We start from the raw sequence: 27,795 nt of genomic DNA, 5'->3' as shown, positions 1-27,795 counted from the left end.
ATTCAAATGTGATCTCACACAAGCCCCACATTCTTGCTAGAATGTGACTTGTTTACATATTTTACAAGCCCTTTCTTTCTTGAGTTTTACATTTTCTTCTCTTAAATGATTTGGAAAGTGCTTGAGCTAGGTTTTCATTTTCGATTCCTATAGAATTTTTCATTCTGTTAGGAACTACCTCAGGAGGAGATAAGGAAAACGTTTTTTCGTCAGTAACAATTAGTAGCAATAGCATCAGTTTCTCTCCTTCATGATTCAAACAGCAATGGTCACGTAATGGAGACACGAATAAAGATCTCCAACTCTGAGGCAAGGTACATGAGTGCCACAGGGAAGAAATGCAGCACAGTGTGCAAGGACTGTGGGATGCTAGGCAGGAAACTGGAGAGATAGATGAAAGGCCCCAGGCTCCTCCCACCCCCTCTCACAGAGGTCAGTAAGCAGGATCACCACCCAATGTTCACAGGGGCTTACAAATAAGCGCCAAAACCCAAGAGGCCCAGCTCTGTGGAAGTGGTGCTCCATAATTAACTGGGATAGTAATGCCTTCCACCACGTGGAGCTAACAGACTTTCAGCAAAGGGTACTTGAGAATGAGCCTTTGCTGCAATTCCCTGATAACAGATGCAGGACCTGGCTTCTCAATGCTAAATCACAGCTGGAATCACAGCTTTGCCTACAAATGTAGCACAGAACTTGCCTCCCAGACAACACTGCGAAGCACCATGGGCAAAATGATGGTGACATCTAATAGTGTTGATCTTCAACTGAGGAATTAGCCATTTTGTGTTGGATATGTTAGATCATAAAATCCAGGCCCAGAACCTCTCTCTCTCTCTCAATCTCTAAACTCTAAAATCGAGCTGATGATTATTATTCTTTAAGAAAAGCAGTGTTGGGAAGAAAAGATGCCATGAGACAGAGTTCAAGCAGAGATTTTTTTTTTTTTGCTTTGTTTTTTGGTTTTTGGGGTTTTTTGTTTGTTTCTTTTGTTTTGTTTTGTCTTTTAATTAGGAAAAGGAATCATAAAAGGGGGAAAGAACAGGCAGGAAAACCAGCCTCCAGAAATAAGACAGTGGAGAGAAGAGAAAGGAAGGAGCAGGAAAGAGAAGAAAGGGGGAGAGAGAAGGGAACAGACAGAGAGGAAGAGAGAGAGAGAGAGAGAGAGAGAGAGAGAGAGAGAGAGAGAGAGGAGGATGGGAGGCGGGCAGGGCCTTTTTCAAAGGGAACTTAGTGAATTGCACATGTGGTGCTCCTAGTGGCTACAGCTGAGGGCGTATCCTGTCAGAACCCCAAAGACAGGCCAGTACAGATGCCTGAATATGATCAGTGATGAGAGCCACCTCTCAGCATGGGTAAAACATGACAACGTGGCTTCATTGTGGAGCTGCAGAGCCAGGAAGACCCTGTCTATAAGGACTGGGCAGGCTCATGTCTGTAACAGGGATTCTCCATGCACTCTTTCTTTGTGACAGGCAGCACTTAAAGTTTACAAAGCCAGCCCTGACCCCAAATTCCCAAAGGAGGAAATCTGTTCTCCTTGGCAAAACCTAGAATTAAAGGAATTATCCTTCCCCATTCAAGCCAACCCATCCCACACTCTTTTTCCCAATCAAGGAAACAAAACCTCATACACTAGTTGGGTCCATTACAGGGAAATAATTTTTAGATAGTTTGACTCCTCTGGTGTTTGGCATTTTAGCTGTATATTTAAAGTTGATTCTTGAATTTTGGCCTAAAGCCATGCAAAAATGCTTTGTCACTTTTGCCCACTGGCTACAAAGTTCCATGATAACAGTTATCATTGGAGTGTACACACACACACACACGTTAAATACAAATGCTTACACACAAAGGAAGGTGGTGAGGAAACACCAATTTAAAACAGTGGAAGGATGCTTATAATAAGTTCTCAAGTTCTCTTACTATTTATATATTTGGTTTCCTCCCTAGCATCAAAGTTCCCAAGCATGCCAACAATTTCCTTCACAGAGAGATTAATGCAGTAAATAGCATGTTTGTGTGCAAATACATACAGAGTTTGAAAGTGAGTCATTCCCTGCCTCTATCTCTTAGAAATGTGGGCTATGAGCTCCAAAGGCAGTTCTTCAGTTATCTTATTTATAAAATGAGGGTCATAATAATACTTCTTTAGAATTTAGGAGCAATAGGTATTAAGTGTGCAAGAATTTAAAGCATGCAACAAATGCCCAACAAATACTCCTATATACTCAAAGAATACCTATGTGCCTTTTCTTAGCCACATACTTATTGCTTATAGTGATAAACACAAATAGAGTATTATTAATTAGATGCATTTGTGAAAGTTTGCTTTCATGGAAAATAGAAATAGTCTCTGGAGAGTTTAGTTCATTTTGTACTGCAACTAGATTCATCAATTTTATAGACAACTCATACTTATCCATTCAAAAGTATAGGCTTCATTAAAATCTCACAAAAACTCTTATAGCCGTCCAACAGCTCAAAAGGAGTTTTCCTAGACTATGCTGCTATTGCCATCTTCACATAGTAATCCTTGCTAATGCAGCTTTCAAATATCTGTGTCATTGCATCAGTTTATATTTTATGTTTATATCTCGTATTGATTTTAAACCAGCTTACACATTTTATGTCAAGTTACCTCAATCAACAGACCTGAGAAATATGTTGCCTCGTGAAACATGGGCAAACCAGTTCACTTACTGAAATAAAATTAGACATTCTGTTTCTCACCCACTGTTCCCTTTTGGAAATTATTTTCTACTTTCTATAGATTCTTCTATAACGATTTCCAAATCTGTGGATTTATTGCAAACATCAATCTATTTTGACATATTAATTGTAGATGTTGGGTAACTATAGCAGTCTATTGCTGACCTAAAGGAATAGCATGTTTATAACTAGTGATATGAGTTAGCTGCTCCTATGTTCCCAGCACCTACTGGCTTTTTTACTGTGCTGTGCTTAAAGATACAGACTCTCTTCAGTTCCAGAGATACATTCCTTACCACCACAGCCTCCAACCACCCTCCACTAGCCCTGTTCTCATTTATTTTCTCTGAAATGCATCAGTGAGCTCCACCCATGCATTTGTGTTAAGTTTACCAAACAACCACATTCCACTTGGTGGAAGGCAATCTGTTTGAGAGTTAGAAAGCACCCTCCAAAAAACGTTGCCTTTCTTAAAGTAACAGACATATGTTTACGTGAATATGAAGTCTGACAAAAGTGGCTTAACAGCAGCTTGTGGAACTTGTTATTCAAGGGTGAGGAAAAGCTCCCGATCCTGCCTAAAACAGAGCATTCCTGCTTATCCCTATACCCTCAAGTAAGAGCAACTCAAAGCTCTTGACCCAATACAAGCAGCAATTATATGAAGTCTCTAAAAGCAAATGATGGGAACCAGCCTATGAGCCCATTAACAGATGAACAGATAAAGAAAACATGTTATACAACAACATGGTGAAATTTTATGCTGCCATAAGGAAGAATGAAATCATGGCGTTTGCAGGGAAAAGAGTGGAACCAGGATCACTGTGTTAAACAAAGTAAGTGGGAATTAGAACAAATGCCACATTTTGCCTCATGTGCAAATTCTAGGTGAGTGTGTGTGTGTGTGTGTGTGTGTGTGTGTGTGTGTGTGTGTGTGTTATGAAAGAAGAAGAAGGATCGTGAGAGGGGAGGGAGAAGAAGAGAGACAAGATGGTAGTGAAATACTTTATTTGAGAGCAGGTGGGAACAGGAGGGGGGCCAGCGACAGGAGGCCGGGAAGGGCAAGAGGATGGTGGGGAAGAGGGGTAAACAAAAACTAAACCCTTCACGGCTATAGGAGCAGAGCTCACTTTCAAAATTCATAGCAGAAAGGGAAAGAAAGTAAGAGCAAACGATAATAGATGAGGGGCTGAATGACTTCTTGGGCCCGCAGTGAGGTTCCCTTCTCCTTCTTCTGTGTCCTAAAGTCTCTTGACGTGTGCCGAAAGGCAGTCCAGTGAATGGATTTCTGCAGCAAGGAAAAGAATTATGAGATAAATTGTTTGCTTCCGGTTTAAGGAAAAGGAAAATAGTGAAACTGTAGGTCAAAGAGTAGAGAAGGAAGGGAAGGGAGGGGAGGGAAGGGAGGGAGGGTAGGGAGGGGAGGAAGGGGAGGGAGGGTCCAGAAAGAGGAAGGGGAGGGGAGAAGGCAAGCAGGTACTGGAAGAGTCCCTGGATTTGTGGCTCCTTTCTTCACCTTGTTCTCCCCGATCTTACACAGCCATTAGGCAACAGGTGACCACAGCACTAACAAATGAGAAAATATCCAAAAGTCCCCCAAAGGAACTGTGGCACTATGACCATAAGGGGGAATAATCCCATGGAAACTGTTTCTCTCCCGCTCCTCCCACCAATGATCCTTGAGAGCAGGCAAAATGCTGTAGAGAAGGCATGGGAAATACGCAGCAATGGAGGAAAACTAGAGATTTTAATTCTTCAGGAGCCAAGGAAGGCTTTGAGGAACCTATAGCATGTGAAGACAATCGTGGCTAGAAGAGGCTGAAGCAGGTGACTCTGTGAAGTTGTCGTCAACTCTGGGCTTTCTCTTGAGCGAGCTGTGTGTGTTTCACTAACCCTAAATAACACACCACAGCACTGAGAAATGAATTGCACGGTAGATCCTGAGTCTGAAGGCACACTGGGTGGCATGCATGCAAAGCAGAGGTGAACAGTGCAGCAAACACTTAGAACCTGAACCGATATGGGAACCACAGGCAACACAAGGCAGGTAAGAGCTGGAGCCCTGGACTGAATCTTGCTGGACACCCCCAAAATGAGAAATATTTCATTGGAGAATCTGATCGAATCACTTTCCATAATATGAAATTTTCTAAGATAAGCCCATAATTGCTCAGTATATGAAAAAATTAAAATACATATACATACATACACACACACACATACATACATATATATCACATATAAAAACTAATTCTTTGTTGAAACTATTATGGCCATGCCTCAAGAATTAAGGTTAAACACACACATATATACATACACACACACATACACACATACATGTGCCACACATATATGCACACATACATAAACATATATACATATATAGCAAACACAACAGAAACAAATTTTAAAAATACCAACAGAAAAATAAAGATGTGAAATGGAAATAAATGAGGCTTCTAGAACCTAAAAAGCAATGCCTAAAATGAACTCTCCACTGGATTGGCTTAATGGGAAAATAAAAGATGGCAGATGAGGGACTCAGTGAGCTTGAAGATGGTTAAAATCTTCCCCTTCTAACAAAAAAAGAGAGGGGTTTTCACCAGCAGACCCATTCTGGATAAACAAAAGCATGAAAGGAATTCCTCAGAGGGCAGAGAAGTGACAGCCAAGTACGGTGAAATAGTAGAAGGGTGTGCAAACAGAAGGTATTAGTGTAGTATAATAAGTAGATCTTTTCTTAAAAATTCTATGTAATGCTAAAAGTTAACTTTATCATAGATGTTCAAAAGAGAGGGTGAGTATAAAGGTCTGGAAAATAGGTTTTCTAAGATCTACTTGAAGTGGTAAAAATTATATTCAAAATAGATTGTAAAGAATTACATGTTTATATTCTAATTTCTATATTGATTACAAAAATGCATAAAGAATAAGAGTATATTTTAAAACTGAACTGGTACTAAAAAGGAATATGAAATAAATTCAACACTCCACACCCAGAAAGCAGTACGACAGAGGAAGAACGGCACAAACAAAGCCAAGTGATAAGCTTGTATATCTACACCCACATTAGTTGCATCAATTAACTGAAATAGATTGTCACAATGAATAAAATCTAAAACTCAATTATGTACACCCATAAGAGACATACTTGACTAATGATGTAGGTATGGCATAGGTCAGTGAAACATAAGAAAATTAGAAGAGCTTTGCTGTGCAACACAAATGAGACTTTACACATAATAATCTTCTGAGCAAGATCAAAATAAAAGGGTGTTATGTGATGATGGAAAGATCAGTTTACCCAGACAATATGGCTGTGTAAAATGAGCACTCAGCTAACAGTGTTGATTACAAAGACACACCAATTCTGACAGATCCCAAAAGAGAGATGGACAAGTCCACACTTAAAGGACTTCGTAGCTCTCTCAACAACTGACAAAACAAGCAGGCAAAAAACAAAAACAAACAAACAAACAAAAAAACCAAAACTGTAGTTCAGGAAATAGCAACAATGAGTAGTTTACAAGAGCATAAGCACTCTGATTCCTTAAGTCATTTTTCATGTGGGGTCTTTAATCACCTTTCCAGTGTCTCTAAGACATGAGATATCACACACACACACACACACACACACACACACACACACACACACACACACACCTTTCACCTACTTCTTCCCATCATTAATAATTTTCCCCGTTAGCTTTCCCACCTTCCTCTGTATGTATGTATACACTAAATATATCTCTCTGTAAACAGTCTTTCTGTAGCCCTGGGATGGAACCCAGAGTTTTACATATTTTAGACAAGCACTCTACCACTAAGCTATAGCCCCATCTTTCCCATGCTTTCTTTATATTTCTTCTCCTTTCTATTGTTCTGTATGAACAGGTATAATTTCTTCTTATGTTAAAGCATGTTTCTTAAAAGATATAGACATTCTATTACGTATCCAAAATACACAGCTTAAAAAACATTACAACGGCATTGTTATCAGCACATGTTCAAATGGTCCTTGTTATTGCAAAAACTGCTTTTCAGGTGTTTTTAAATTCAGGATTTAATCAAGGCAATATATTGTATTTGGGCCTTAGTCTTTTTCCTCCCCCGCCCCCATGATATTGATTTTTATAGAAGAAACCAGGTCAGTTGTTTTATATGCTTGTCCACATTCTGGACTTGTTTCCTCATAGTGTCAATTAATATATTCTTTCCTGTATTGTGTTTCTTATAAGCTAGAAATTAGGTCAAGCCTTGAAATTCAGTTTGGGTACTTTTTTTTTCTCTTGCAAGAATGCCCATTGGTGATGTTGTATTCTTAATAGCGTGTATTGCTTGCTTTGTCTGTGCATTTGGGGGCCCTGCCTGCTCCATCAGGGTGTCCATTATAATGATGATGAGTTTATTCCCACGGGACAGTAGTAGTATCTGTTACAAAGTATACTTTGTTTATTTTATAATTTACTTTCAATGTGTGGGGCAACGATTGAGTACATACAAACATCTTCTTTCCAACAATCTTGTTCTCCCCAGAGTAGCATCCACTGGTGATGCTTATTCAATTCAACTATTGTATTTTGTATAACTCAGTTTAATTTGCTCTTGATACCTAATTGTTTCTTTTGCATGTGTGGAAGACAACCTCAGGAATTGTTCCTCAGGCATCTTCCACCAGTTTTGTTTTGAAAGAGTCTTTCATTGGGCAGGAGCTCATCTACTCGGGTAGACCAGGTGGTCAGTGAGCCCCTGGGATCTGGTGCCTCCTCCTCCTACCCAGCTCTGGGGTCACAAGAACCTGCCAGAACTTCTGGCTTTTTATCACAGGTTCTGGGATTTAAGTTCATGTTCTTCTGCATGCATACACCATGTTTCCTACTGAGTGGTCTCCCCAAAACTTGATACTTAATTTCTAGAGAGTTTCTATCTTGCCAAATGATTATATTTTTAATTTTTCAATTTTATGGAATTTTTGGGAGGAGGTTGTTTGTTTGTTTTGTATTTTGTTTGTAGGCAGTTTCATGTAATCCAGGCTGGCCTTAAACTCCTGATCTGTCAGCTTCTTTCTCACCATTGTTGAGGTTGCAGGCATGCAGCATCATGCCTGATGAGCTTCATTGCTTTTTCTTGGTGATGGGGATTGTGATCAGGACCTTGGGCATGCTGGGCAAGTACTCTAGTATTGAGTGACACCTCCACCATAATTTCCCCTTTAAAAATATGACATTCTTCTTTGTGACCTGGAACAAATGGGAGCTTGTTAATTAATTCATTAATTAATTCAGCTTCCCAATATGGATAGCTCTGTCTTCCTAAATGGGTCAGATTGTGAAAGGTGCACATCACATTTCCCATTATAATTTCTGTAGCCCAAGTCTTTTTTCTGTAGGGTCTGTTATTATGTTATAAGGCACCACACGTTACTAAGATATGCATACCTGACTGCTCTTTGTGAGGCATGACTCTTTATGATAGACATCAGCCCTACCTTTACGTTTGCCTTATCTGTTTTATTCACCCAGAAATAAAAGAAAATGGTCACATCTTCCTTATGTGTTAATGCCCCACATCCGTCTCCAGTCCTGACAATGTGGGATGAAAAGCTGTATGAACAATGGGGACATGGTACATTTCTGAGTCCTAGGCAGTGGGGCCTTCCCTTCTCTCATTCATTTTGGTTCAGTAAGTTGAATAAATTCCAGCTTGGATAGATTTCAACATTTTCATCAACATCATTTAATTCCCTGGAATCTCTAGTTTCTCATCAGAAAATAAAGTCTTATTTTTTTAATTTGTTATAACCTTTTACCTGATAATGCCCACTTTAAATCTAAGAGAAACTGCTTAAGAAAAATTATAGAGTAAAATCCAAGGAATTACATTAAAATGCCCATTTCATGTCTACCCCAAAGATCGATTGCATAGCCAAAATATGAGATTCTAACTGGAGTTATTAAAAAATAGTACTCAGGTTTACACTTAGCATCACATTGAGGAAATTGCTTTAGACAGAGAAACTGCCTATTAGAGGCAAAATATAGCTTAATGGCAATTTCATCATACTCAGGGCAACTATCTGGTTTGAAAAAATGCCAGAGAAATGTTTCAAAGAATGTTTCGTCTTTTTCTTCCTTCCATTTTTTTTTTTCTTTAAACTCTCTTCAGAGCTAGGATCACTGCTGTGTAGAGTACAACCAGTCAGTAATGAAGCTGTACCCATCTTTGTAGGGGGTGACTCAGAGTATCTCTGGCCGTTTCTCCTCTCTCAATGGTACTGGCTACCTTTAATTTTTGTAGGATTCAGCCTGGACATTGGCTGGTACCTCAAGCCTTTTCCTTCCCTCTCTTCACAGATGTAGCCTGCTAGCATGACTCCCTGACAGACAAACTGTGTTCTGTGCCAATAGCATAGCGTGGTGCTAAGAAGGGCTTGGTGGACCCACTCTCGTGGCTGCCACAGAAGACTGCTCATGCTTTTCTGTTGTCTCCTCAGACTGCTCTGCCTGATGCCCTTGTGTCCTTGTGGGTTACAGTTTATTCCCACAAAGCTATTAAAATATTCCCACTCTTTTCCTCTTTTGAATCACCCTCCTCATGGGCCTGATCTTTTGTCATTTTAATAGGATTCTCAAAGAGTTGGAGATTATTGCTCAAAGCAGTCAACTTAATTTTGTGTTTTATTAGCCAATCCCAGGCATTTGATCAAGTGGTTAATTTTTGTGCACACTAAAATAATGTTTATTGCCTAAAAATAAAAACTAAAATATTATTTAAAAATTATATTTTCCTGGTTCATTTCACATGAAAGCAATTATGGTTAAAATTTTAGTACATTTTGCAAAAATAAAAAAAGAATAATTGCTTTCAATGTTTCTATTAACAAGAAAGTCTTTAATATTTTAAAATATTTTTATGTGTATGAGTATTTTGCCTGTATGTATTTCTTTGCATCACATACATTTGCCTAGTGCCTGCGGAACCAGAAAGGACATAGGACCCCCTAGATCTGGAGTTACAGATAGTTTTGAGCTAGCATGCGGGTGCAGTAACCGAACCCAGGTACTGAAAGCAGCATATCCATTTAGCAATGTGGCCTCCTCTCCAGCCCTTCCAACCTGTTTATATTGGTCCAGGATTAGTTTGTGTTCTTGAGGTACATAATAGTAACTTAGAACTTTGTTCTGGTCCCAGAAGCTCATTTCTTGGCGATCTGCAGGAAGATTCCAGTTTTCCTCATACAGTAGAATATCTTGATGGGCTCTGTGCTCACCGTGTTGTCTTTTCTAGCACTTAAGTTTCTGATGAGTTACAAACTCTCTCAGATTTGGTGTCTTCTACCGCACAGGCACAGAGATTTCCCTTCCTCCCCTTCAAACCCCTTTGATTGTTTATCGCCTTTTACTGAAGTGACAGATAACAAGTGGAAAGTGTCACATTTATAATGCAGGCCTGTGACCTCTTTCTCCTGTCTTTGCTGCTTCATTCCCAGGCCTTGTGTCTAGTCATTGCCCCCACTCCTGTCATGTCCAGCCTGGCCCCCATCTTACTCACACGATATTTATTCCCTTCAGATGCAGTGTTACATCACAAATGCCAGTTTTTCACCCCATCCTCTGCCAACTCCATTCATACTGTAGTGGTTAATATTGACTGTCACCTTAGTAGCACCTACAATCACCTAAGAGACAAGCCACTGGGCATGTGTGGTGGTTAGTTTCATGTTAACTTGACACAAACAGGAATGATTAGGGAAGAGGGATTCTCAGATAAGAAAATGCTTCTATCATATTGCCTATCATATTGCATATCATATTGCCCTATAGGCAAGTCTGTTGGGCATAATCTTAATTAATGATTCGAGAGGGCCCAGCCCCCTGTGGGCAATGCCACCCCTGGGCAGATGGTCCTGGGTTCTATAAGCAGACTGAACACAGTGCTCCTGGCTTCTGCTCTACTTCCTGATTCTTGCCTTATGTTCTTGCCCTGACTTCTCTCAATGAAAGAGTATGACCAGAGAGTTGTAAGACAAACATTTCCCTCCCAAGTTGCTTTTGGAGCAATAGAAAAATAACTACGACAGCATATCTGTGAGGAATTATGTCATTATGTTAATTGAGGTAGGAAGAACCAGCCTAGACATGGACAGAACTATTTCCTGAGCTAGGATCCCAGATAAAAGAAAAGTAAGAGCTAAGTATCAGCATTTCCCTCCCCTGGCTCCCTGACTGTGGATGCAAATATGAACACCCACCTCACACTCCCGCCCCCATGTCTTCCCCAATATGGCAGACTTCCTCTCAAACTATGTGTTAAATTAAACCCATCCTTCCTTACATATTCAACAGCAGCAATGAGGAAAGGGACGAAAGCACTCAGCAAACATTTGCTGAACAGTACTGTGACAGACAACAAATAAAGCACACACTCAGAGACAAACGCCTGTGACTTGGTGTGGCTGACACTGTACCCCTAGCTCCCATCGCCAACGCTGCCCTGTGACAGCACCCAGCCCTCTAAATTGAGCCCCTAAATGGGACTGTGAACAGCTTCCCAGTCTCTTCTGTTGGGCAGACAGACAAGGATGTTCCGTCCCTGAGATAAGACAGCATAGACCAGTGGTTTCTTTTCCCAATTTCTTCAGTATTGGGGGCTTCAGTGGCACTATCATCTCTGGGTCCTAAAAACCACTGATTCAGAAGCCGCCAATCACCACCGACAGCTGCTAACTATACTGTTCTGAACAGAAGTCACACAGGGCACTTGCTAACCACAGTTTACCTGGCTGTGTGTCTTTATTGCTGCAAAGAGACACCATGACCATGGCAACTCTTGTAAAGGAAAACATTACCTGGGTCTGGCTTACAGTTCAGAGGTTTAGACCACTATTGTCATGGCAAGAAGCTTGGCATGCAGGCAGACATGACGCTGGAGAAGTAATCAAGAATTCTACATCTGGATGGGCAGGCAGCAGGAAGATAGAACAACACGAAACCTAGGATGAGCTTCTGAAATCTCAAAGCCTACCCCAGCATCATACTTCCTCTAACAAAATCCCACCTACTCCAACAAGACCATAGCTTCTAATAGTGCCACTCCCGTAAGGAGACCATTTCCATTCTGGCTTTGTTGTTCACAACTGGTTGGTAGACTGGGTTTTTTGGGGGTTTGTTTTTGTTTTGGTTTTGTTTTCCTTTCTAAGGTAAATTGATTTTTTGAGGCAGTGATTTTCAGCAAGAATTTCTTAGTTGGAAAAAAAACCCACCAAAGACTTTGGCAGTAAAGGCATTTTATAAAGCTATGGCACTTTTCACTTTCTATTCACTTGTTTTACTTAATATGTCTGCTTTGAATCCTTGATACAAACATTTGTTTTTAATAGCTCAGTGAGACAAATCCCCAAGTGTATAGCCAGGTCAGACACCAAGGTGAAATGAAATTGTGACCTGAGTTTACATCTCCTTGACAGTTTCTCACTGGGTTGTATGGTGTGTCCTACTGTTTTCAATACATGTTATAAAAACAAAGAACACAAGTTAGGCTTCCTGTGAGTGTGTTTGCAGTCTGGGCTCCTGGGAGATAATGATGTAGTTTCAAGTATGTGTCAAATAGGCATGGGAATAGGAAGGCCGGATGTGCCGGTCGTGACATTCAGCAGATGTGTTTCTGGGACTCCTCTGCCAAATATGCATGCATGTAAGCCTATACACATTGAGTGTGTGTACATATGCACACATACTCTACATTACAGTATATTGGTATTCTTTTACTTCTTCTTCAACATGCTACATAATCCCCCATAGTCATTTTTCTCTTTATCAAGGCAGCCAGCCTTCCCACTTTCATTATGGGGTGGTCAATATTCCCTCTTCATGTCCCGTCTAGGTTGGTTATCATTTCTGAGAGCCTTTCTCTCATCAGCCTCCTCTTGTCTAGCTAGAGTAAATTCTTGCTTGGTATTCCTGCCACCTCCAACTTCCCCTCCTGATGGATCCCAGACCCAGAAAGTAATTCAGACTCTGCTTGTGTATCTCAATAGCAGTTCTCCACTGTAGACTGTGGGACCCCTGAGGGTGGGGGTGAGTCTGCCTCCCAGTGCCTAGCACAGTCCCTGGCGTACAGTAGGTACTGGATCCTTCCCGGGTGCCTGTCAATCATCCTGAAGCTCCCAAGCCCCTTCTCTCTCACACTGGCTCACCAGTTCTCCATCTCCACTCTCTTCGAGCTCCCATCTCCTCTTTCTCAGATGACTCTTTAAACTGATGATCTTTCCAATTCACTGGAGCAGAAGCCATCAATACACGATTTCACAAGTCTCTCACCAAATCTACCGTGTTCCCTGCATCAGCACCCTTCGATTCCATTCCATCAAACACCAGTCGGTAGACTGGCCCTGCTCCATTGAAAACCCATGGTTTTCTTTATGTGCTAGACCCATCCTCTCTCAGTTGCTGAGACACATTTTTCCAATATTCCCTAAACTTGGAACAACCAAGATAGAGTAGGAATGGGGCAGAAAAGATCAGGAAGGGAAAAAGACAAGCTTTTTGGTGGCAGACCCATCCTGGTACAGGGTACTCACTATGCATGAACTGAGACTATTTCTAAGATGAGAAGTAACTAGAGGGCCTTTTTAAAAGAACTGTCTGCAAATAGTAAGTCCTCCCAGGAGCCAGCTCCTCAGAGAAAGTCTGCAAAACTAGGTTAGGGAATCAGAAGTTTCAGATGAAGAGAAAACATGCAGAACTATCTATCTATCTATCTGTATGTATGTATGTATGTATGTATGTATATATATATCCCTCTCCCTGTCTCCTTCCACCCTCTCTCTGTACATTTACTTGTATATGCATTTACAAATATGCATTCAGGGCCTGAGGTCCACATCTGGCATCTTCCTCAGTTGCTGTTCACCTTATATTTTGAGATTGCATCTCTCTCACTAACCTTGAGCTCACTTGCTGGATATACTGACTATCCAGCAAACCCCAGGGATCCACCACCCCACCATCAAGGCTGAGGACACAGAAGGGTACCACTGTACCTGGGTCCTCATGTTTGCAGAGCAAGTATCTCCCCAACCTCTCAAGTTGTCTTCTTTGGTTCTCTGTTCCAAATGTTCCAGGCTCCAGCACTGAGCCCTGGACTGATTGCATCAGATACATTTCTCATTGCTGTGACCAAATGCCTAGTACAGATAAATCAAAGGGAGGAAAGACTTATGTTGCTCCTGGTTTCAGAATATTTGTCACTCCATAGCTACTTAGCCTCAATGTGACTGGACAGAACATCACTGCAGTGGGGACATTTGTCCTCAGTGTGACTGGACAGGACACCACTGCAGTGGAGGCATTTGTCCTCAATGTGACTGGACAGGATACCACTGCAGTGGAGGCATTTGTCCTCAGTGTGACTGGACAGGATGTCACTGCAATGAGGGGAATTTTGTCCTCAATGTGACTGGACATGATGCCACTGCAATGGGGGCATTAGGCCTCAGTGTGATGGGATGCAACACCACTACGGTGGGAACATTTAACAGAAGAACGTCTTTGCCTCATTGATGGCCAGGTTCAAAGAAAGAAATAGGAACCTGGGTACCCAGGACAGCCTGTACAGCAGGCCTGCTCCCACCCCCAGTGATTTACTTCTTTGGGCTAGGCACTATCTTCCATAGGATTTCAAAACAGGAGCCTGGAGGGAGGGGGGGGGCTTTCACATTTAAGCCACGACATTATGCCACACATTTGTATCACAGTTTTGTGGAAGCCAGGTAACTTCATTGATGTTCTTGACCATGAGAAAATGGAATGCCAGGACCTTAGTTTACAATTGGCTGGCCTCACTCTTGATCTTGCTTACACAAAGGCAACCTAGGCATCTGGCCAAAATCGGTACCAAAGAATTGTACTGCAAGGGTGTTGAATTTGGTTTCCGTTTTCATTTCTAAACACAGTTGGCGTTTATTCTCAAGTGCTTTTAGGAAGTCAGTTAAAACATTGAGGCGTAGTTGTGACTCTTTTATGAAATTTCATCTTTTGTTTTGACCTTGACTGTGTTTAGATATGGAAACTTGTGTGGTGTGACTGCTGGGTGTGGAGGCCAGTGACTTAAATCATTGCAACACCCACTGGAAGTCAGGGAGCCCTGAGCAAAAAGTTCATTTCCTATTTTATTAAGCCAAGGACTGCCATTGAGTGTATGGCTGGGGATAATACGACTCAGGTTAGGAACTGAGCCTATGAAATTTATTTCCTGGCCAAAAAAAAAAACAAAAAACAAAAAACAAAAAACAACAACAACAACAACAAAAAAAACCTAGAATGCAGTTGCTACCAGAGTTAAGTAGAAAACGCACACTTTCGTCTTTGTTGTTACTATCCCTGTTTGATTCGTTGGGGCGGTGAGATTGAATTTAAAGATGGTGGCACAGATTCTGGTTGTGGAGAACTAAGAGACCCATTGGGAATATCGCCTTGCATTCTCAGCTCTGCTCATGCTCAGTGCCTGACCTTGGACATCACATTCTGTGGATAGTCTTGGAAGAGAGGCCATTGCTTACTCACACTCAGTACCAAGCTGGCAGGGGTGGAGGGGACCGACCTCACTTAGACACTGGCTTTACTAATATGACCCCTCATTTGTAGATTTATTCGCTTATCTAGTTGTTTGTGTCTTAAAGTATAGCCTTTCGCAGCAGCAGCTCTGGGTGCAAGCGGCATATTACCACAGCGATTAAGAGAGATAAAAACACAACAAAGCAAAGTAGACTCCAAAGAAACAGCACAGATTACATCTTGAAATACTACTATGCTGAAAACCTTCTGTAAAAGACCATGCACATCATCAGTGTAGTGGGCACAGAAAAGAACCCTGGCAGAAACTTTAAGGGATCATAATTAGAAAACCTGCGGTGACGGAGACGGGCTCAACCTGCCCTGCGCAGCCTGGGCTCTGCTCTGCTCGCCTGCACAGTGGTTTGTTTTTACAGCGTCTCAATGTGTCTCTTCAGCTGCAAGCCTTTCAGAGGACTCAAAAGCCTCTTTCTTTCCCAGGGGCTGTAACTGGAGTTCCTCGTTGCACATTACATGGCTTAAATGGCAGTTGATCATGCTTAAGTACTGGAAACTATCAAAGGTCCATGACCTCAGAGAACATTCTTCCAGCTGAGTAGGAAAACCCTTGTCCTGCATCCCTCGCTCCCACCCTCACCTCCCCCACCCAGTATCATCTGCCTGAGGGTTTCCTTGCACAGCACTGTGTCCTCTTTTGTCCTCTCACGGGCTTTAAGCAAGGCCTTATAATTCTTAGCCTCATGGGTCCCTCTTGTCATTCTATAGCTTTAAACAGAATCTGTGCGGGGAGCACACAGTGCCAAGGACAGAGGGTACTGCAGCTGTCAGGTTTTCTAGCTGGGGAGAGCTTGGTGAGCTACCGGCAGGGTGTCCTGTATTCACTCATGGAGAACATGTAGGTTGCTGTTGTCTGCCGTACAGGAGCCCTGCCTTAGAAAGCCCATCTTGTTTGTATAAAAGTGTCACTATATGTCCATTTTGGTCAGAGCTTTCTCTCCCACTCCAGACAAACAACCAGCTGTTCTCAGTACTCCAAAATCAAGGCATGTCACCCCCCCCCCCATGCCTTTGCATGCTCTGACCTTGTCCTTCTAACTTCAAAAATTCCCTATCCCATCTAGAATTATGGAGAGATGAATGTTCCCTTCTTCACCTCCTCTAGATACTAAACATACTTAACAAGTATCTATTTCCTGTTTGACTCCATCTATTAGTCTGATGGCCCATTTGTTTGGGGCTCCCTATAAGGGACTTGTCAATAACAAGCAATTAACTAGAGGGATTAAAGAGGTTCTTTCCTGGATTTAGAACTCTGCTCCCATCCAGTCCCACCACTTTCTAAGAGTGAAGCTTGATTTTCTTGTCTGTAAAATGGGGCTAACAGGAGACTCTCAAAAGGTCACTCATTAAGAAATGTTTACTTCCTGCTGTTTTTAGACATTTCTCTATGCTGTGAGGACGTAGAACAAAGACCCATTTCCTAGAGATTATATTGTGCAGAATGTGATAGACAGGAACCAGTTAAGGTTTGTGATTTCATATGATGATCTTTGCTAAGTATTGGGATGGTGAAGGTAAGGCGACAGTGGAAACAATTATCTATTTTAGAAAGGACAACCTTTCTGGGAAAGTGACTTTGACCAGAAACCTTCTCCATAAGGAAGGTGTCAACCATAAAGTATAGAGAGCAAAAATCTCTTCAAGGAGTGATAAAGGGCAATGGCATTTATTAGGGAAGACAGAGGCTGCAGGAGAGAGTAGCAGGGGCCCATTACACAGGGACTGGTTAGCCAGGGTATGCATTTGGGTTGACATAATGAGATAGAAGATTTGGGTGGAGCGAGTGATCTGAGTGACGGACAGGTGGCTCTTCAGGAAGATGTGCAAATACCCTACTGCTTAGACAGTATTTTAAAGATTACGCCATATCTGACTAAAGGATAACTGTAGTGCTGAGATAGGGAACTTAGAGAATGCCTACAGAGAGGCAGATCTCGAGTGCAGGCCCTGGTGGGTTGTGGCTTCTGCCTTCTGCGATTGACAACTGGCAATTTTGCAATCAAACGGATATTCTGCACTGCAGACATTGGTTCTCAGATGACAACTGGCCATCACAGCCTTGGGTTATCCCTAGCAACACAGGAGATGCACACATTTTCATGATGAGATGCCTGTGACTAACCCTCAAGCTCCTCATGGCAAATGAAAGACTACAGACCAGCGAGAGACTGTGGGCATATGCAAAGGTACCTGTCTCTGCAAGGATATCCATTTGATTGCAAAATTGTTCATCTGGAATTTTCTGTGAGGATCTCACCTTATTCGTGAGTGGTTTTCATTTCCTATGCTCCCTGGTGTACCAGCACACCTATTTCTACCCAGCCTGAAAACAAGACATGTTCGGTATGTTCAACCACAGCGTAAAACATACTGGGTTAGAACAAGAACCAAGAGTGGCTCCAGTTCATCCCCATTACTGATAACCACTTACCTGTTACCAGTAAGTGTTTGCCCTTCCTGGCAGCATGGAAAGAAGGCCTGGGGTCAGCTGGGTGTTGATAAGAGGAAGGGAAAAAGGAGATGTGAAAAAGACCTAGGTTAGCAAGGATATGTCAACACAGTAATGTCCTGTTGAGGGGTGAGCCTGCCCCAAAAGAGAAACTTACTGATGCCACAGAATGGAGTTGCTCCAAGTCTTCAAGTTAAAAGAGAATTCTCTAGAACAGCTCCTATAAATCTATACATAATTCTCTGCCAAATGCTGTAGAAGAGCAGCCCCCTAAGTCAGCCAGGCTCATTTCAAAGCCGCTTCCACATGAATGTATTTAAACACTCCATTTTTGCTAGTGGAAACCCTTTGGGGGCACAGTGCTCTTTCTAACCATGAGGCTGTGATCATTCTAGAATTTCCTGTCAAAGAGCAGATAACCGTGTTCAGTGAAAAACCCTGCTGGGAAACAAAGGCCAGCTGAGGCCCTCGGCTAACCCTTCCAGATCCCTACTTCTCTTTTCCTATGTAGCTTCATATGCCTGATGAGGTGCGTACCCTACTCTGCCAAGAATGAACAGAAAGGAAACCTCTGGCAATTCACATGGCATGAGCATAGTGGCAACTAAAGATTTTGATTAAACTGGCTTTGAAAGATTTCCTGGTTTCCTCCAGGAAATATTGTGAAATTTCCATCTTTTTCAGCACTTGCAATGTCTTTAAATGGCGTCTCTGCTGCAGCAGAAAGGGGAAGCTTGACGCTCTTGGCTTCTTGGCTACTATCAGCAAGATTCCTCTTTCCCCTATAAACTCACTCAACCTCAATGGCCCTTCCCAGCCATGAGCATAGCTAGAATGTAGCTAATGTGCAAGAAGGCAATGCATCTTGGGCCAGCTAATTCTGCTAGTCTGAAAACCCCACAATGCCAGAGGCAAGCTGAATGTACTAGCCTCTGAAATGCCTTCTGTGTGTTAAGATTTAAAACCAAAGGGAGAGTTCTAAGGAGCTGCCTCCACCCTACTTTGTCCTCAGGGCTAAACATCTTGTCCTGAACCCCCCTCCTCCCCACCTGCCAAAGGGCTTAATAGATGCCTCAGCCTCTCAAGTCTCTGTGATTTCTGCCCCCACCTCCTGTCTTCATACAGAAGGGAGGATGCTAAGGAGAAGTTAAGAAATGGATACAGAGAAGAATGAATGTCCTCAAAGAGTTCAACCTAAGTAGGAGGACAAGTCACACACATGAGAAACCCTCACGATTCCCCAAACCAAGTGTGACAGAGTCACCTCCAGGCCTTTGTTTCCAAAGTCTCTGTGGCTCAGGGTATGTCTTGTTTCGTTCCCCTTATCCCACCTGTCTCAAGCTTAGATGAACTTTTCCCACTGAGGACTAAGCTCTTCTTCCCTGGCCCCATTAGACTGAATGTGCAACAAGCCAAGCTAGAAGCAGTGCAAGTTCATAGCTTAGCAGATAGACTATGCAAACACGTATCCTGGCTCTTCTCCTTTCTTAGCTGCTGTGCATCCCGAGGGGAATTGCTTTACCCATCTCTGCCTCTGCTTCACCACTTCTGTAGTGAGGTTGGTTATACCTACTGCACAAGGCTCTTTGGAGGACTCCCTGACTTGGCCCAAGGGAAAGGCGGAGTGACATCTGGCATGTGGGCGATGCCTGTAACTGTAGCATGCTGAAAGTTGTTGCACACACTGCACTATTATTTCTCGAGGTACAGGTTTTGTCCACATATCCTTGCATCTACACATCTGTAGCTGACATAAAGCAGCCTATATAAACTCAGGAGTTGAATGTTGAATAAGTAGAAGAACTGAATAAGTGATTAATTTACAAATAAATGGGCCTTAGTAAGGGCACATAAGGTAGCAGGGCATGGTAGCAAAAGCCCTGGGCTCTCAGACCTAGAAGACTGCATTCAGCCAATAATATGACCTTTACCCATCAAGCAAGATCCCAGTCGTCTTGAACAATGACTTTCCTGAACTGGGTATGGTCTGACCCTAGGTGTTGCACAGGAGACTGAGATGCCTCAGATCAGTGGCTCGAGACTGGGGACCACTTTCTGCTCAAGAACCACATAGCTTGATTGCACTCTCCAGAGAGGGACTGGAAATTTGTTTTGAAAAGCTTCTGCGGGAGCTCCTCAGACTCTCCTGTACCTAGCACAAGTTTGGGAATGACTGGATAAGGCTAAGGGTAGAGGTCCCCCAATACTGCTTTTCCATACCACCCCACCAACATATACACTCACCTTGTACCTGGGTATGCGCCATCTCTCTCTCTCTCTCTCTCTCTCTCTCTCTCTCTCTCTCTCTCTCTCTCTCTCTCTCTCTCTCACATGCACACACGCATATGCACTCACGCACGCTCTCACACACACACACACACAGCCCAAGGGACATTCTAAATAACTGTTCACCCTGTTCTACAAACATAGTACTTCAGGTACCTCTGACTGCCCCCCTTCTCCCCACCCCACCCCACCCCCGCCACTAACCTTTACTCCACAAAGGGAGTAAAGAACCCAGGCCACCACAGTGAGGAGGCTGGGATCCTGGTACCTACCACCTCCCCCAGAACATGCATGACAAGTGCAGGAAGAATCACTGGCTCCCTTCGAGCCAAGCTGGTTATAAACTGTGATGGACCTGGTTAATTGTTTTGCCTGCATAAGCACATTTTGCTTCATCCATTTGTCAAGCTGAGGGGAGGTTGTTTTTATAAAAGGGGGTTTAATTAAATGTTTTGTCCCAGCCTGGCCTTTCCCTTCCACATCTGCATTACGCTTGTGTCATATTTTCCCTGGAGGGCAGGAAAACAATTTAGTCAAAATGAAGGATCCATTGATTTACTATTGAAAAGGAAATGCCAAGCTAACAGCTCCCCTCTATAATTTCCTAGTGACCATAAGAGAAAGCCCAGTAGTTTAATGTAAAGGCGGTGTGTTTCCCAGTCCACCTGGCTCTTATGCCTTCTGAAGTATGCATGCTGCTGAGCTTATAGTCTTCCTCTATAGGAATTATTTTATGAACACCCACTAGAGTTATTTTTTTTCACTGAACAAAATAGATATTTCTAGTTAGTAAAATCCTTTCATTGCTTCTACCTCCAGTTTGGTGACTGAGGCAAGGAATCAACTGTTTTCCCCCAGACCCTCACAGTGAGGTCATAGGCTGCCCCTGACCTCTGACCACAGCTCTCTCACATGGTATAGAATCAACTTGCCCTACTTCCCTGCTGGCTAAGCTGCCTCCGGCCTCGACTGTTCTCCTAGCAGATATCAGACGTTTTCTGGGTTAAAATCTCAGATCCCTAGCTGATACAATGCCCCTGAGCTTCAAAGAAAGCAGAATGTATTCATCGTCTGATGGAGCTGGATATGACAGGCCCTTCCTGATGTCCCCTGCCTCCTCCTGCCACCCTGGGTCCACTGATGACTCTCTTGGGATCTGAGCATGTCTGGCCAAGAATGAGATAATTCTAGAAGCAACCTGCTTCATTTTAAAGGAAGGGGAATTGTAAGTGAAAGAATATAGGACTGGAATCAGGACAGCGTGACTTGCCACAGGAGCATGTGTGTCACCTCTGTGTTCTTTAGTGTCCCTTCCAGCCCCAACAGTCTATGATTCACTCACACCATCTGTTGAACTCTTGCTATGGAAAAGCCACTGTGTCCAGGGCAATAGGAGGAGGTTCAGAGTGCTGCTGATGTGTGGTTCGGGTTGGCAGAAGCACATGGAACTGAGTTTTTAAGGAAACAAACATGCCATGACAATAATGAAAGTCTCACCAGGAAGACCTAGTGTACTGCCCACTCTGGAGGAAGAAGGCTCCAGCTAGACCCATGCAACAGTATCACTCTTCCTGACTGAGGATGCTCATGTCCCTATGACTAGAATATGGTCCTTTAGGAATCACAGCTGCTGATCTCTAGATGGGAGATGGTCAGCCAGAATGCATTTACACCTAATTGGCCACAAATTACAGTACACAGAGAGGAAATGTTTTGCTTGGCAACATGATGTCAAGAATCACAGCCTCTCCTAGTCCCCCCCCCCTTCTTCTACACCACAATGGTCTACAAAGGGGCCATCCTGTTGCCTTCACTCTGCTTTTGATCACTCATCAGACCAAACTGGAGAAGATATACCGGAAGATGTCAATAACACCTCTCAGCTCCTAGTGGACTGAGCAGCGCTAGTGGGGGCTGTTCTGGGTTTATAGCACTTTCTAGTTGAAGATTCCAAGTTGCTTTGTTATCATGCAGCATCAACTCCATGGTCACAGGGGTTGGTTTCTTTCTTTGTTTATCTGTTTTGCCACAGTGGATTGGGCCTTGGACTTCATCTATGCTATTCAAGCACTCTACCACTGAGTTACATCCTCTGTCTACAATTGCTGTGTGGGGAGTGATGATCAACCAGGCTCATTCTACTGCCAAGCCATCTCATAATACTTTTTCATAGATGAGGAACTGGATCATTAGCAGTTAGGAGGGTGAGGAAGTATGCCCGGGGTATGACAATGGGCCAACCCTGCCAGCAGCAAGACTCTCCTATTTCCCCTGGCTTCTTAGCTAGTCTGGTCTTTTCTGGGTTTAGACTTCCTATCTATCTGACCTCTAGTATAGTTCTAGACAGCATGGGGGCTCCCACCAGCATTGGGAGGACTTGAAGGAGACTCCCACAGGGCCCCTTGTGGTCGTAGCACAATGAGATGACTGAAAAGGGAAATGACAGGATGTTCATCCATGAGCTTATCAGTCCTGAGGACTTATAGGAGATGCCAACCCAGTGAAAGCTAGGCAAGGGGTCTTCTAGGACAGCCTCTAGAACTTTGCTTTCCTTTTCTTCTCTGGCCTCCTCCCTTTCTTATTTTTTCTTTTCTAAAATTCAACTTACCCCTCACCCCATGTTCCAGAGTTGCAGAGTAGGAACTGTCTGTTTTCACCATCACAGCATCTTCTTTAATTCTCCAGGAGAGCCACCTTGAGAAAGGGACTAGGCCTTGATGTGACCTTAAAATATTACTTTAATTGAGTGAAATTAAGTGTGTGGGAGCTTTCATAATATAAAGTTGCCAAGTGCCAGATGCCTCATTATTTGTTATCTTCTTATTGGATCCACTTGAAAGATCAGAAAACAGGTCCTGGGAGACAGTTACTTACGCAAAGCCAGACAGGCAGTAAACTGTAATAGATCCTGACCCCTAAGGCCATCTACAGCACATCACCCCCTAGTGATGTGAAGAGGAAGTGAGAAATCACCCTTTGTGAAAAACTATCATGATGCCCTATCCACTCCCCAGGCCTCCCATGGGAGGGATCATCCAAGTCTGCCACATCATTTGGGGGTTGGTGGGGGGCATAGGAGGATGGGAGGGAGAGGGAACTTGGATGGGTGTATAAAATAAGATTGTTTTAAAAAAAAAAAGCTATCATGCAAAGGTATAGAAGATGCAGGCCATTTTACTTACTTACAACCTCTTTACTTACTAACTGCTTTTAGTAAACTTTTCAGACTCATTCCAATGCCCAGAATATGCAGATGTCCTAGAGATTTGGAACAGGGTAGGACAAGATAGAAAGAAAGGAGTAAATAGGATATAAATTAATCTTTTTTTTCTGGAGAGTGTTTTAGAGTGAAACATCCTGCATTATCCTCTATGATTGGCACCTGGTGCTTAAAGGGTTAGAAGACATCCCACTTTCGTGTTGTCAGCAGATCTCAATTCATCTGGCAAATGCTATAAATCAAGGGCCAGTGTGAAATTGGACACTAAATGTATTGGACGTTATTATAAAAAGAGAAATTGGATAATTTCTACTCATTTCTATCTGAAAATGAAAAACCGCCAGGGTAATGAATCTCCTTGATCTGCTGAAATGCCTTTCGGTTATAAAGTACTTTTCCATCAGCGAGATAAGCCATCAAAACACACAATGCAAATTATGCACAGAGATATTTCTGAGTAACAGTAAATAAGTGTCCCTGTTGTTTAGAGGGGCAACCCTCTAATGGAACCAAGGGGCCATCTAAAAGCACAGCTTCAAAGTGAAGAGGGGCTCTTGTCCATGGGAACTTGGAACAAAAAGAAAGAAAGCTTTGAAGCTATTAGGTGAATGGTCCACTCTCTATAAAGGCAGGAGCCAACCATTGAGGTAGATTCCTATGATGGAACCCAGGTAGATTTACTTTAGAAGGCTGATCAACCCAAAGGCTATATTTAAAAAGTTTTTCACCATTAGAGTTAACCTCTTTCTCATTGTTAAGGTCAAAGAAAAGGAAGTTACATCACTAGGAGGGCTCTAACCTCATAACCCAGATCTAGTGGATGCTATTGGTCTCATCAGAATGAGTCTTGAATCCAAGGGAAGAAAGTGGCATCAGTTGGCATAAAACTCTGGCATGATCATCCAGGGAGCCATCATTCTGGGGGGACAGCTCTGCAGAATTATTAAAGCATCTTTCTTCATAAATAAGGAAGCTCTCCAGCCTGGAGTCACCTGGTTTCCCTCTTTTTTTTTTTTTTTTTTTTTTTTTTTTTTTAATGAATTAGGAATGTTATCACACAATGAGAAAGCCCTCTAGAAATCACCTTTTTAGTCCTTTTTCCTATACTATAGTTGATGAGTTACTATGTTCCTATAAACAAAACCAGTCCCTTTTGGGCTGAGTGATGAACAGACAATCAATGAAACTCCAGCTCTTCTGAGGCCTAGGTCCCAGTGCATACATCCCCTGTTGACAGGGTTCCCACACAGCGGGTGCTCAGGGCCATGATAGCGCCACATAAAACATAAGCCACATAAGAGATAACAGGTGCATGTGTGTCAAATACTGTTCTGAGTGCTTGAAATATATCACCTAACAACAAGAAAAGCAGTAAAGGAAGAGAGGAGAGGGGAGGGGAGGAGAGCAGAGGAGAGGACAAAAGCTTATCCTCAGGGAGTTTTCACTGTAACCAAAGGAATAACCCATAAGCAAATAGCATGATAAGTATGCAAATTATATATTAGATAAGTGAAACAGAAGAGATGGAGCAGAGAAAATGAGGGAGGGACACAGGGATAGGATTGGGAGATTGGGATGTGATATGAATTAGGATGACTGAGGGATGCCTGCACGGTAAGATGTCTCTTGGAAAAGACTAGAAATGGAATAAGGAAGGGCATGCTAGCTGAAGAAACTGTTTGCCCAAAGCTTATGGGCAGCCGCATCTCTGGAAGGTCCAGCTATGTTGTTGGAGCTTTGGTGAGGAGGGGAGTGGTGTGGCTGGTGGAGAGAGAAAGAGGGTGGGGCTACATAGGACCTGATGGGACGCTAAGACTGGCCCTTTAAGTGGAGACAAGTTGTGCTGTTCAGGAGGCATTGATCAGCTCTGTGGAGAAGAGGAATGAGATCCAGCTGGTGTCATGCAGTGATGCCTGTGTTGTGTTCTGCAGGGAGGGAAAAGTGGAGACCAAGAAGACATGGAAACTATCTGGGCAAATCTTGAAACTACCCACACTCTGCCTATTGTCTCAGCACACAAACCACTGGAGCCAAGGCAAAGTGTGGGGCTAGATCTTCCAGAAAGGGTCTTCCAGCTTCCACAGTTGTGACCTGTGTACTACAGAAACAACAACAACAAAATGGTTTAGAGGGGTGAGAAAGGGGTGAGATAGGGGGATCAGGAGGCACCAGATGGTAGGAGCCTGGGATCTCGGGGCTACTGTTTGATATGAAATTAGGAGATATCCAAATGCACGGCCCAGAAAATGGGTCTTGTCTTCTGCATTGTGAAATCTGGAGAAAGCAGCCCAGAACTGATGGGAAAGGATGAGTAATAAAGACTTTAACTTGAACCCTTTCTGGTTCCCATGGTTTGCTTGTCCTGGTCCTAAGAGGGCTGCCACATGTAGATTCAGACAAAGGAAAGATGCTGGGCAGGAAGAAAGAGGGGAAGAAGCAAGCAAGAGAGGAAGAAGACTGGGAGGAAAGGAAGCAAAAGAGTGTCTGGTGCGTCTGCCTGGTTTTCTAACCAGGAAACAAAAGTTCCTAGAAGCAACCACCCAACAGTCATGTGCTTATGCATGCATTTCTGGCCCAGCTGTCCACATGGCCATTCCTGCCTTGGAGGTGTTCAGCACAGGGGTGGCTCTGATGGGTTTGCCACCCAGAGTTCTTACACAAGCCCATGGTCCACTGGCTGCAGGTGAAGACATTACTTCCCCAGCAGGCAGAATGTGGCCCTGCCAGCCACCTTGACTCTTAGAACTAAGCTTGGTGTGAAGGGTGCTACCTGAGAGAGAGCCCTCCCCACCTCTGATGTCATTGTCCTGCCTCTTCCATATGGCCTCACATGAAAAAGGCTTCTCGGCTCTGCCTTTTCTACCAGTCTGTGAGCATCTTTAATTCAACAAGGGTCCATACACTGTGCTGATCATGGCATCCATGTCTCCATGGAGAGGAGGTGATCATCTTAAATTCAACAGGGGACCATATACTGTGCTGATTATGGCATCCATGCATCCATGGAGAGGTGTGTGTGAATGAGCCCAGCTCACTACCACTTGTCTAAGTTATGACTCCCCAAGACCATGTGTTGGGAGGAGCATGTGGCTATGCATCAATATCAATAAACCACACTGTGAGACAAACAGGATGGCTTTTGTAGATATAGCCTGCATTCTTGAATCATTAACCCTAAAGCTGAAAATGACCTGTCTTTCAAGCGTGTGTGTGTGTGTGTGTGTGTGTGTGTGTGTGTTAATAGCTGCCAAGCTCCCAAGGCTCAAACTAAAGTATAGCACAAGCAGGTATCTGATTTGTGTGTCTAGCTCTGTCACTCATTTCTCAGAGAATCAATGCATTTGAGAATACAGCTTCCTCTTTGTAAATTATCAGTGACCTTCCAGGTTCTCCCTACTCTATGCACTGAGTTAGACATGTCTTAGCACCCAATGAGCTGACGGTTTCCAGGATGAGAAAGAGCACTCCTTCCTGTTGCTTCCAACATAGTACTGGCACGAAGTTGGTACTCAACAGATGCTTGTAAAGAGCTATCCACCCGGCAGTTGGAAAGATGGCAGGAGTAGACTCCCCCTTCCACTCTTCCTCTTAGAGATAGGCTCACTGAGCCTTTGCCTTCTGTGTGTTCTGTTTCTTCCTCCTCTCTTCCTGCTGCCAGGCAGTCACTGTAGATGGAGACTCCCAGGGGAGACCATCTTCCAAACACCACTGCTTATACTAGTTGACTGGATTAGCAATGTAAAGGTGACCCTGCTTTGACTGTTCCATTAATGACAAGAGTAAGCATACCTAATGCTCTTTCAAGTTTTCAAATCCTCTCCTCTGCTCTCTCTTTGGAGGCCAGTATTTTGAGCATTTACATGTGGTAGCTTCTAAGAACTGTGCTTGCGGCCAGCTGAGAGACAATAGCAAGAGAGCCCAAAGATGCACACCCAAGAGAATTATATACTAAGTGCCCAAAGCTGATGAGAAACAAATATACAAAATAAAATATTAGACCGAGGATATATTTCTCTCGTTTGTGGATACCTAAGTTTTGTTTCAGGTATTCTGAGACCATCATTTTCCAGAATAGGGGTGGGTCCCACATCCCACTGCTCCCCCTTTTTTGTTACTTAATTCTGCCCTTGATCAAAGTCTTTCAAGTTGCTTCACATCCAATTTTATTGAAAAATAAGGTACAAGTAATAAGCAGGTTACTTTAAAATTATGCTTACTACACATCATATTCTCCTATAAAAAGTGCCAAATGCATGGGAAGACTCCAGAATCATTTTATATATCTTACAGTAAGTCATCTTACTGTAATCATCTGCCTATCTATCTATTCATTCATCTATTATCATCTTTCTGTTTATCTTCATTGCTTTAAGTACATAGCAAATACAATAACACCACTTCTCCTGTTTAGAGTATGAGACCACATAAACTGATAGGGTGTCCAGTGTTAGACATGCGCAAAGCTTTGCCATCATTCCCAGGGGATGTGCTCTGGC

At 43.0% G+C, this 27,795-nt stretch overlaps 1 protein-coding gene across 1 annotated transcript in view; it reads left to right on the top strand.

The window, feature by feature from the left end:
* Slc9a9 (solute carrier family 9 member A9) overlaps positions 1-27,795 on the top strand; it is a 521,392-nt gene that overhangs the window by 348,071 nt on the left and 145,526 nt on the right. The window lies entirely within an intron of this gene.

The sequence above is a fragment of the Phodopus roborovskii genome, unplaced genomic scaffold (genome assembly GCF_943737965.1).
Source record: "Phodopus roborovskii unplaced genomic scaffold, PHOROB, whole genome shotgun sequence".
Lineage (NCBI taxonomy): Eukaryota > Metazoa > Chordata > Mammalia > Rodentia > Cricetidae > Phodopus > Phodopus roborovskii.
Note: the sequence above shows the minus strand (reverse complement) of the source record. Positions and strands in the feature narration are given on the sequence as shown.